The 13,072-nt window shown below is 48.3% G+C and overlaps 1 protein-coding gene across 4 annotated transcripts in view; it reads left to right on the plus strand.

Moving 5' to 3' along the window:
• The window catches only part of ZMAT4 (zinc finger matrin-type 4), a 761,540-nt gene that overhangs the window by 166,546 nt on the left and 581,922 nt on the right, over nt 1-13,072 (plus strand). The gene's annotated exons all lie outside the window — the stretch shown is intronic.

Here is a 13,072-nt window from a genome sequence, read left to right on the forward strand (position 1 = left end):
TTAAATATTTGTACTCAGTACAGGTTCTCTTTAAAGCGTACCTTCAGTGGAAAGTAATCAATTAAACTGCGCAAAAGGTGGATCAGCGCATCACTAGGCCGCCTCCAAATGGCCTACACACAGAGGTGCGCTGAGCCCCGCCAGGAACTACAAACGCACCTTGAACCCAAACAGAAGCTCTGCATATACACCAAAAGCAATGCTGTTAAGTGGGAGCAGCTGACCAAAAACAAATTAAATTAGTACATGGCAAGGAAATGAGCAGCACTACTTAAAAACAGACTAGTGCCTACCTACAAAAGAGTGCAAGCCCCACTTGTAGGATAAAATGCACACCTAGCATACATATGACCTGTCTACCACTGGAGGATGTTGGTTTCCTGTAACAGCTTGCATGCAACTTGTTAAGTACTCGTCCCTCCCACTGCGAAGAAGTCAATCCTCCATGGGAGGGGCCTAACACTAACTAAATCCTAACCTATGTATATGCATAGCCTGGGTGCGCTACCAAGTAAAATTGAAAAATTGAAAATTGCGCAAAAGGTGGATCAACGCAACACCAGGCCGCCTCCGAATGGCCTCGAATGAGAGGTGCGCTGAGCCCCCCCAGAAACTGCAAACGCACCTTGAACCCAAACAGAAGCTCTGCATATACACCAAAAGCATGGCTGCTAAGTGGGAGCAGCTGACCAAAAATGAATTAAATTAGTACATAGCAAATGAGCAGCGCTACTTAAAAACAGGCAAGTGCCTACCTGCAAAAGAGTGCAAGCCCCACCTGTGGGATATAATACACACCTAGCATACATATCAATTAAACCGAAATCTTTCCCATGTACTGGGATTCCTATACTCTCAATTTTGGAAGCTCTGTTCTTCCTCCTCATTAGAATGGATTAATCCCCGTCTGGAAGTTCTAGGCAGATCTAACTCTCAGTGAAGTCCTCTTAGAGCTAGATGCAGTGCCTGCCTCCTCCCCCTCTCCGCCCACAGTGTGATGCAAATCTCCACCCACCTTCCTCCTACTGTAACTCACGGCTCTAATCTAATTTACATTTAGAAGACTTGGGAGTGGCTTATTACTCATCCTAGCTGACCAATTAACCTAACCAGTAGTCAGCTTGCAGTTACAGTAAATGACTCTGTCGTCATGGTCTGTTATGTGTGTTGGTAGCTGCACTGCCAGTGAGGGGGAGTTTCGGAAACTTGGGAGGCAGCATTGCACTAATGTGGTATAAATTAGAAAAACGATTATGAAGGTGCCCATTGCTAGAGATGGCCCGAACGGTTCGCCGGCGGGCAGTTCCTGGCGCATTTCCGTTGTCCATGGCGAACATTTGGCGTGTTCGATTCGCCCCCTATACATCATCGTGGAGCTAAAGTTTGACCCCTTACCTCACAGTCAGCTGACACATGGCAGCCAATCAGCTAGCGCCCTCTCTTGGACCCCCACCCTCTATTAAAAAGCAGTTGCGGTGGCCATATTAGACTCCTTCTCTGCTGGCTGCTGACTGTTAGTGAGAGCAGGGTCAGGCTTGCTGCAGATAGGTAGGGAAAGCATTAGCTAGGCCCGTGTCCTTGTTCCTCACTGACTACTTGCTGAAAGCACCCCAAGTAGCACTTTTGAGGGCTAGCACATTGGTCTCCTGTTTATTTTGCGTGTCGCACTCCACAGCCCACTGACACCCATAGTTGTGCACAACTGTGTGCACCCATAGCTGTGTTCTAAATGTAATGTGATTTCTACCCTTTAGGGATTAAAACCTGACTCTGCTTCAACTACATAATTTTTAGCAGGACTTTTGGCATGGCTCCCCCTCCGGCAAGCCACAGTTCAGGTGTTAGACCCCTTGAAACACATTTTCCATCACTTTTGCCAGAAAGAGTCCATGTAGGTTTTAAAATTCACTTGCCCATGGAAGTCTATGGCGGTTTGTATGTTCGCAAACATTTGCGGTCGCTGTTCGCGAACCCAAAATTTGATGTTTGGGCCACCTCTGCCCGTTGTCTGTACAATCCTGATTATACAATCTTGTCCAATTTTACTATTTTGTGCGATCAAGATTGTACGGTGTGTGGCCAGCTCAGGGTGACCTCGTGGATTTCATCAGCTGACACTGAAGTATTTTGGAGCCTTTGCAGAAGATTGGCCGGATGTGCTGTCGTCCTAATCTGTCGTTTCCCTGCACAGAGTTCACAGTGGAGTAAGAGGAGACAGATGGGTGCGACGGTTCTGAAGTCATCGTTCCAGTCTGTTAGATTCGCCTTCCAATTTGCACAGCCTCGTCCCTACAAGTTCCTCTCTTCCCTCAAACTCAATATGGACGAGTCAGATTCCTCCAGCTCCGCCAAACCTTCCTCTCAAATGGGATTTAAACGTCGAGCACATGAAAGAATCCTGGATAACTTGGGCAGAGCGGAATGTTCCGGCTCTTTTCTGCCTTCCCCATCTCCTCCTGTACAACGTTAATATTTCAGCATTTCTCCGGCAGGAGGGGGGGGAATCGGCAAAGTTAATTTGCAAAGCAATTGTGGATGGAAAATGACATTTCCTATTCAAAGTGCCGGCGGTATCTACATGCCATGCAAATGAGCTCCTGCAAGGCTGGGAATCCAGGTCGCCTCGACGAGGTCAGATGAATGCAAGGAAACGGTTAGCGTTGGGGAAATGGAAATCACGCCGGCCCGCTCTTCGCTCTGGGAGTCGTCTTGGTTTGTCGTGAGCAGTTTCTGTTGGCGATGAAACCCACTAATCGCTGCAGTGCTTTTATATCGTACCAGTGCTGCGTGTAGCGATTTCTAGGGCAATTGCGAAATAAAAACTTGAGATGCTAACATAATATTGCCCCTGTTTATCTCTCTAGTAAGGCCACATCTGGAATATGGAATTCAGTTCTGGGCACCACATTACAGGAAAGATATTGCCGTTTTAGAGCAGGTGCAGAGACGAGCAACAAAATTGATACGTGGGATGGAAGGTCTCGCTTACCAAGAAAGGATAAACTGGGTTTATTTAGTCTAGAGAAAAGACGCCTTAGAGGGGATCTAATTAACATGTATAAATACATCAGAGGGCAATATAATAGCTTGGCGGATAAGCTTTTTGTCCCTAGGCCTTCTCAAAGGACTAGAGGACATGATCTGCGCATGGAGGAAAAACGTTTTAGACATTTATTTAGGAAAGTGTTCTTTACAGTAAGATGTGGAATGCATTGCCACAGGAAGTAGTTATGGCAAACTCTATACCTGCATTTAAAGGGGGCTTAGATGCTTTCCTTGCGTTGAAAGACATCCATGGCCACAATTACTAGGTAATGCCCAGTGATGTTGATCCAGGGATTTTATCTGATTGCCATCTGGAGTCGGGAAGGAATTATTTTCCCTTTTGGGGCTAATTGGACCATGCCTTGTAAGGGTTTTTCACCTTCCTCTGGATCAGCAGGGATATGTGAGGGAGCAGGCTGGTGTTGTGCTTTCCTCTGGATCAACAGGGGATGTGTGAGGGAGCAGGCTGGTGTTGTGCCTTCCTCTGGATCAGCAGGGATATGTGAGGGTGCAGGCTGGTGTTGTGCCTTCCTCTGGATCAACAGGGGATATGTGAGGGAGCAGGCTGGTGTTGTACTTTGTTCTCTGATTGAACTCGATGGACGTATGTCTTTTTTCAACCCAAATAACTATGTAACTATGTTTTGCTAAAATTTAAAGCGCTTCCAATTAGCGTTTTTTTTAAAAATAAACTTAACTATACTAAGCAGGTGTCCCAATGTCCGTCGTCTGTCTGTAGCCCCACCCCTAATGGAAGAGGTCATAGGTGCTTCTCTAGGACCAATCAGAAAAGTGCCTGTGACCTCTTCTGCTAGGGGGCGTGACTACGGACAGAAACTGGACATCGGGACACCCAGTAAGCATAATTAACTTTATTTAAAATTGAAATTGCTCGTCCCCCAAATCACTGCAAAATAGCTTTACAAGTGGGTTCTGCCCAAATTGGCAAATCGTTTTTTTGGAATTGCAGGCAATTGTTGGCGATCCAAAAATGCTGCCTAAAACGTCCTGGTGGTTCCTATCCCGAAGGTATGGCCAATGTTATGGCAGAAATTCCAAGTTAATGCAAAATGATGCTAACTTTTTGGGTGGGCACACACTTGAGCATGTGAAATTGCCTCCATTGTTGCATGCCGCTGGGATTGTGTTTTCGTTTTGCGTTTCCATGTGCAATTTTCCATTTTTTTTTCCATTATTTCAAAATGTCTTTTTTTGTGTGTTTTTATAAAGTGCAGTAGAATTAGTTATAAATGCTCGTGGCATCACAAGCTGTGGGCATCCAGTTTTTTTTTTTTCATGGGCAAAAATATTGCAAAAAAATTGTGGAGTCTTGTGTGGCCCATAGAAACGCATTGCAAGTGCTGCACTCTGCAACTGACGCTAGCAGGAAAATGTCCACGATTGGCCCTCGCATTCACTCTCCTCTCTTCATGCAAATGTATGCAGCCTGAAAGTGGACCAATCAAATTCTACCTCTGCTTCATTCTGTCCATTTAAAGTGCAACTGAAGTGAGAGGTATATGGAGGCTGCCATATTTACTTCCTTTTAAACAATACCAGTTGCCTGGCTGTCCTGCTGATGCTCTGTCTCAAATACTTATAGCTATAGCCCCTGAACAAGCATGCAGCAGATCAGGTGTCTCTGACATTATGGTCAGATCTGACAAGATTAGCTGCATGCTTGTAACTGGTTTGAGTCAGACACTACTGCAGCCAAAGGGATCAGCCTGACAGCCAGGCAACTGGTATTGTTTAACATGAAATAAATATGGCAGCCTCCATATCACTCTCACTTCAGTTGCCCTGAAAAAGCTGCATGAATGTGCATGAAAAATTTGCATAGTTCTGCATCATCTCTTAATTATTTACATCTCATTGATCAGCCCTAATCACCACTAATGGTCCAATTTCTAGCGAAAAATCGTTTGAGCGATCAGAAATTCTGATCGAAAGAAAAATCGTTCATCAACGAACCAATCTTTGCTTCCTATCTATCACATCCAATCAAGAAAATCCAAATTTTGGCTTCACAAAAATCCAATCGGATGACTATTTTTATAATCGTTCATAATCGATTGTGCTCATCAACTGAGATTATTTTCAACCAATCCGATCAGAGTTTCTGATCGCTCAAATGATTTTTTGCTATAAATTGGACCGTTAGTGGCCACCTTTAGGGCTGGTGCACACCAAGAGCGGTTCTGAGCGTTTTTAAAACACTTGGGGATACAAAAACCGTTTGTCTCATGTATTTCAATGGGCTGGTGCACAGCAGAGCAACCTGTTTTTCCCCCAAACACAAACTGTGGTCCTGCAGCATTTTTTTAGATTTCTGAGGCGTTTCTGCCTCAATGTAAAGTATAGGAAAGTGGAAAAGTGCTCTGAAAAACGCTAGATCAGAGCGGTTTTCCAAGTGTTTTTGTTACAGAAGCTGTTCAGTAACAGCTTTACTGTAACAATATAAAATCTGCTACACAAAAACGTCACAAAGAACGCTAGGTGTGTTTAGAAAATCGCTCTAAACATGCCTAGAATCGATGTAAAAAACGGCTTAAAAAAAGCTAGCGTTTGCGGATCCGCTAGCGGTTCTTGGTGTGCACCGGCCCTTATAAAGGCAACCTCAGAGGTAAATGTGGGAGAGTCTTCTTACCTGTAGCGCTTTGTACAAGCGCTAGACCGTGGTCATCAGAAAATGAGCAATGCCTGGAGGTTAGCAATGGGTGGAGGCGCATATTTGAATCCAGCATCGGCACAATGATGGTTTGCAGATTGGATCGTTACTGGAAGCATGAAAATGAGGACCTGGAAGTGTCTTTCAATGGATTGATCATTTGTTTCGTAGAAGCGACTAACGGCGATTATCGCCCCAACCAATTCGTCAGGACTGATCAGTCTACATGGAGGATAATCGCTGTCTTTTACCATTGTTGGGTCGTTCTTTTTAAGGCTGGCTGGATAGTGTAAAGGTTAAAGGCTCTGCCTCTGACACGGGAGACCAGGGTTCATATCTCGGCTCTGCCTGTTCAGTAAGCCAGAACCTATTCAGTAGGGGACCTTGGGCAAGTCTCCCTAACACTGCTACTGCCTATAGAGCGCGCCCTAGTGGCTGCAGCTCTGGTGCTTTGAGTCCGCCAGGAGAAAAGCGCTATATAAGTGTTTGTCTTTTTTGTTTTTGTCTTTTTAAAGGATTCTCAGCTGATCTGTCTGGTTTGTTTCTGATCGAACGGTCTTGCATGTGTAAGGCGCTCAACTCACAACACCGAGAAAAACGCTAAGCACGGCACTGGGCGCTGTCATTACAGCAATGCCATGCTGCACGTCCAACGCAAGAGTATTTCAGGGATGCGGCAATCGCCGGACCCCGAATTACACCTCCCTCTGAGTTGCGACACCTCAGAAGAGGAATAGTATTTAACATGACCGGGGAGTTTAGCGGCGTCAGAGAGAGCAGTCATTCGGCTCGCCCTGCGCCCAACTCTCCTGCGGCCGTATCATACGTAAGCGCAAAACCAATCTCTAGTTCTTCTATTTCTGGAATAATACTTTGCTCTTTCCTTTTGAAAAGTGAAAAAGTCCGCCGTCGCGCACAGGCCATTTGCTCGCAGCTCATATTGTACTTTTCCTGCTGAATGTGCAATTTCGGATATTTTATGTGCGATTTTAAGGATTTCAGGATGGTTGAGTAACTTCTCTTTAAAAGTATTGCCGATTCCTTTTTTTTTAGGTTTTCCCCATTTTAATGTTGCGTGGAATTCCATAAAATACTTTAATTCAAACCCATAACAGGAGCGGGAGGAAGCAGAGGAAGGCATTAAGGACGAATAAAACGTTGAAATGGGCCTTTTCTGGTGTGGTTTTATTTTTGCCGTCTCTGCGCAGTCACGGCCTTGCCAGGAACATAAAGTCACATTGATCTGGAACAGCTTATTATTTTTCTATTAAACAGATGAAAGTTCAGCAATGTGAATCATTCCCTGTTTATAGGAGCAGCACCTGGAGGGGATGGGAGTCGATATCGCTCTTATCAATAATTGAGCAGTCGGGTAGGTTACAGCGCTCTGCCCGTCACCGGCCTGTTTATGGATTTTAAGGGGCTGTTTGTTGATTTGAATTGAAGGTTGAATGATAAATGAGAGAAGGAGCGGCTGTCGGAGGAATATTAAAGAGCGTTTCAGGCTGAGGAATAGGAGGGCTTTTAATGCGTTAAAGGGAACGGCAGCGCTCATTGCGGTTCAGTAAACAAAACTGGCTGATGCTGATTAACATCTGTAGCCTGGCCTTCATTGTATGGAGCTTCATATACAGGCATGTGCTTTCCTGTTTGTTATACAGCGTGCAGGGCTTGTAGTGGTGCGAGGAGTACAATTGCCTTCAATTTTTTTATTCATTCATTATGCTCCTCCCCCACATGCAACCACCGATCCTGTGCTGCTCCTCCCCCACATGCAACCACCGATCCTGTGCTGCTCCTCCCCCACATGCAACCACCGATCCTGTGCTGCTCCTCCCCCACATGCAACCACCTATCCTGTGCTGCTCCTCCCCCACATGCAACCACCGATCCTGTGCTGCTCCTCCCCCACATGCAACCACCGATCCTGTGCTGCTCCTCCCCCACATGCAACCACTGATCCTGTGCTGCTCCTCCCCCACATGCAACCACCGATCCTGTGCTGCTCCTCCCCCACATGCAACCACCGATCCTGTGCTGCTCCTCCCCCACATGCAACCACCGATCCTGTGCTGCTTCTCCCCCACATGCAACCACCTATCCTGTGCTGCTCCTCCCCCACATGCAACCACCTATCCTGTGCTGCTCCTCCTCCACGTAACATACTGACTACACGATTCTGCTTAGGGAGAGAGTATTGGTCATTATTGAGCTGTTATTCTGCCTCCCATGCAGATGTAATGCCGATTATAGGCAGCTTAGAATTGGGCCAATCGCATTCACTTCCTGCCATTTTTTAATTGGCCCACTTTCAGGCTGCATACAATTTGCATGCAAGACAGACATTTTTAGCAGTTCTTTGACTTTCTCTACTAGCGAGCCTTCAGGTTTGTTTACCGCCAATGTGTTCCGGCCATTTACCACATGGAGACACTCGGAGGCGTTCTGTGCATTTCCGTTCACTGGAACGATTCTTATCATAGTGAATCCCGTCATGTTGAGTGAGTGAAGAGCACCTGTCATGTGGAGGGACACGCCGTGAATGCTGCTAATGATTACTGTCATTTAGTTAGCTGCTAATTAGAGACTTCTTGGTTGTTTATTACGCCCACCAGTGTTATAGGGCTGCAAGCGGTTTCATAACATGATGATTATTATTTATTTTTGTATTAGATGAGCTGTATTCATGCTTAGCACACAACACCTGTATCTCTTCTCAGTCTGATCTCCACCACCGGCCGCATCTGATCTCCACCACCGGCCGCGCCCGATCTCCACCACCACCGGCCGCGTCTGATCTCCACCACCACCGGCCGCGCCCGATCTCCACCACCACCGGCCGCGCCCGATCTCCACCACCACCGGCCGCGCCCGATCTCCACCACCACCGGCCGCGCCCGATCTCCACCACCACCGGCCGCGCCCGATCTCCACCACCACCGGCCGCGCCCGATCTCCACCACCACCGGCCGCGCCCGATCTCCACCACCACCGGCCGCGCCCGATCTCCACCACCACCGGCCGCGCCCGATCTCCACCACCACCGGCCGCGCCCGATCTCCACCACCACCGGCCGCGCCCGATCTCCACCACCACCGGCCGCGCCCGATCTCCACCACCACCGGCCGCGCCCGATCTCCACCACCACCGGCCGCGCCCGATCTCCACCACCACCGGCCGCGCCCGATCTCCACCACCACCGGCCGCGCCCGATCTCCACCACCACCGGCCGCGCCCGATCTCCACCACCACCGGCCGCGCCCGATCTCCACCACCACCGGCCGCGTCCGATCTCCACCACCACCGGCCGCGTCTGATCTCTACCACCACCGGCCGCGTCTGATCTCTACCACCACCGGCCGCGTCTGATCTCCACCACCACCGGCCGCGTCTGATCTCCACCACCACCGGCCGCGTCTGATCTCTACCATTACCGGCCGCGTCTGATCTCCACCACCACCGGCCGCGTCTGATCTCCACCACCACCGGCCGCGTCTGATCTCTACCATTACCGGCCGCGTGTGATCTCTACCACCACCGGCCGCGTGTGATCTCCACCACCACCGGCCGCGTCTGATCTCTACCATTACCGGCCGCGTCTGATCTCTACCATTACCGGCCGCGTCTGATCTCTACCATTACCGGCCGCGTCTGATCTCTACCACCACCGGCCGCGTGTGATCTCCACCACCACCGGCCGCGTCTGATCTCTACCACCACCGGGCGCGTCTGATCTCCACCACCACCGGCTGCGTCCGATCTCCACCACCACCGGCCGCGTCTGATCTCTACCATTACCGGCCGCGTCTGATCTCTACCACCACCGGCCGCGTGTGATCTCCACCACCACCGGCCGCGTCTGATCTCCACCACCACCGGCCGCGTCTGATCTCTACCACCACCGGGCGCGTCCGATCTCCACCACCACCGGCCGCGCCCGATCTCCACCACCACCGGCCGCGCCCGATCTCCACCACCACCGGCCGCGCCCGATCTCCACCACCACCGGCCGCGCCCGATCTCCACCACCACCGGCCGCGCCCGATCTCCACCACCACCGGCCGCGCCCGATCTCCACCACCACCGGCCGCGCCCGATCTCCACCACCACCGGCCGCGCCCGATCAGGGATAGAGACAAGCAATGCAAATTGTTCCTGCTTTCATGCAAATTTAATGCAAATTGCATGTCTGTTTGACTGGACCAATCAAATCACTTTCGTTAAAGGTGGCCGCTGGCCACACAGGTTATTTTTTCATGCTTTCCAATGACTATTGGGAACCTGAGCTGTCCTAAAGAGGAACCAGACTAAAAAACTACAAAAAACAATAAATAACATTTGTAAAGTACTTTGTCTCCCGTAGGACTCAAAGTGCATCCAGTAATTGGATGATTAGTAAATTGTGGTACAGAGGAAGAATTCTAGAAGTCTGGAAATGCCAGGCTAAACAGGTAGCTTTTCAGGCTGGATTTGAATAATTCCAGGGCTGGAGCTGTCTTTACTGGGTGTGGTAGGGAGTTCTAAAGGGTAGGGGCAACATGACAGAAATCTCTGGTTTTGAGCTTCTGGGAGTGACCAGGTTTATGGATCCTGTTGATGTGAGGTTTTGATGTGTGGTTTAGTTTTAGCAAATCCTTCATGTATCCAGGGCTCAAATTGTGCTGGGATTTCAATGTCAACATTCCAATCTTGAAGCGTATTCTCCATTCTACTGTAGCCACTGCAGTGAGCGAAAAATCGGTGCAATGTAACAGTGGGGAGGCTGCTTTGTTAGTAATCTGGCTGCAGCATTCTGTACTAATTGCAGGCAGTGTAGGTCTTTACTTGGGAGGCCTGCATAGAGGGCATTGCAATAGTCCAGCCGTGATGTGATGAAGGCGTGAACTAGGAATGGAAGATCTTCGGAGGGAATGAGATGTTACATTTTTGCAATATTTCGGCTATTTCCGCCTGATCCCGAGCCGAGAGCCACTACTGCGCCTGTGCTGGAACCGAGGAAGGTAAGTATAGCAGGCGCTACTGCACCTGTGCCTGCGCCACAGCCTGACAGATTGTAGGCTGTGACTTTTGAGGGGGCCCACCGAGACCACCGCGGGACGGAGACGGACGGAAAGCCTCGATAGGATCCAGGGTCTTCCCACTCCCGAGGTAAGGACCCCTCAGGGGCACTTTTTTTTTTGTACAGAGTCTCTTTAATCTCCAGGTCCCCTCTATACAGACCTGAGAAGCACATCGCTGTAAGACGCCTCTTCATCGGGGCACAGAATTGATGCAATCATCATGTTGGATAAGTAGCAATCCGGCTTATGTCTAAACATCGTCACATCATGGGGAGGATAAATATTATTGCTTCATTATCGCGTTCAGTGGGAAGGGAATATATTTCTTCAAGAGATTATTATATCTAGAGCTGAAATATGTTGCTGGTGATAACGTCTCCCCTGCCTCGTCTCAAATAAAAAGGCGATTTGATGAATTGTCCTCTCGGGACCCGATGTCAGCGGAACATAATGATCACAATAACCTGCCTGACGCGGCCGTTTATTTACCGCACAAAGGCTGCGAGCACGCCCGCTTTCTACATTTTGCTCCACTTTCAAAAAGCGAATTGCCTGGATTTTGCATTTTTGGATCTCGTGGTGAGTAGGGATGATGATGATAGATACGCAAATTATTCTGAGTTGATGCAAATTCTTATGCAAATATATGCAGTTTGAAAATGGAAAATTGGTCCATTTTCAAACTATACATTTCCATAAAAATGTGCATAATTTCAGAACAATTTCAATGATCAATGATCTCATTGATCATCCCTAGTGGTGAGATGATCAATGAGAGGATTATTATCATTCTGATTTTTCAATGCAAATTGTATGCAGTTTTATCAGTACCAATAAGATCCTCCTGTCAAAGTTATTCGGCCTAGTAGTTCAAAGATGCATAAGATTTATGGGAAACCTCCATCTCTCTATGGCCAGGTATCTCTGCACTGAGCTCAGCAGGACCTTCGTCTGAAGCTCTCTGGGTTGTTTTACATGTGATTCCGATTTTTGATGGAATAAAAAAATAAATAAAAAAAAATGTGTTAAACAAGGTCTGTATGAGATCTGCAGATATCATAGACTATGAATGCAATTTGCAGGAACTGATCTTTTGCAGATACTGGTCTGTTGCATGTTTAGCTGATGGGTATACTCAGCTCAGAAGACGGTGTAGATCTGATGTGTGTACCCACCTTAAGGGGTAAAGGCCCATACACACGTCTGATTTTCGTGAACGATGGGTCGTTTGAACGTTCCGTCGTTCAGTCGTTCGCCCACTAAATCGGGCGTGTGTACAGACTGTCGTTTGCGTGATAAGACTGAGTTTGAGCGATCCGCCCGGCGGATAGCTCAAACTCAGTATTATCACGCAAACGACAGTCTGTACACACGCCCGATTTAGCGGGTGGACGACTGAACGACGGGACGTTCAAATGACCCGTTGTTCGAAAAAATCAGACGTGTGTATGGGCCTTAAGTAAGGAATAGGTGTTGGATGAGGGGAAAGATGGGGTGAAGTAAGGGGTAGGTATTTGGTGAGGGGTGAGATAGGGGGTAGGTGTTGGGTGAAGGGTAGGTGTTGGGTGAAGGGTAGGTGTTGGGTGAGATAGGGGGGTAGGTGTTGGGTGAGGGGTGACAGGTGTTGGGTGAGATAGGGGGGGTAGGTGTTGGGTGAAGGATGACAGGTGTTGAGTGATAAACAGGTATTAGAAATTATGTGAACGTTCATCAGTAAAGTTACACAAGACCTCTTTATTTCATGTGATCTCTGCAGCGACTCTCTGGCATTGTGAATAATTTGAGCCACCGGCTTAAATACCAGATAATGGATCAGTTGGTACACAATCGTTTTTCTTTTCCTAATTCTGCTTGATGAACATTTTTTAATCTCGATTCCAAATGTTTTTTATTGTTGATACAAAACCTCACAAACCGTTTCCGCCGCAGCCGTGTCCTCTGACCGCTGCTGACAAAAGCAATCTGCCCAAATCTCCATTAAATAAAGTACTCTCTGCAAACCAGATTACCGTTATTAGATCTGCGGCCCGTTTTAGCCGACAATGCATCATGGAGAGCAGCCGAGGCGCTAAAAGGTGTCTTGGGCCCGGCGGATGGCAATGTGCTGTCTCCTTGTGGCAGAGGTGTCATTATTTCTGTGCCGGCGGTGAGAGGTATCATTATTTCTGTACCGGCGGTGAGAGGTATCATTTTTTTCTGTGCCGGCGGTGAGAGGTATCATTATTCCTGTGCCGGCGGTGAGTGGTGTCATTATTCCTGTGCCAGCGGTGAGTGGTATCATTATTCCTGTGCCGGC

This window comes from Hyperolius riggenbachi, chromosome 10 (assembly GCF_040937935.1).
Source record: "Hyperolius riggenbachi isolate aHypRig1 chromosome 10, aHypRig1.pri, whole genome shotgun sequence".
NCBI classification, from domain to species: Eukaryota; Metazoa; Chordata; class Amphibia; order Anura; family Hyperoliidae; genus Hyperolius; species Hyperolius riggenbachi.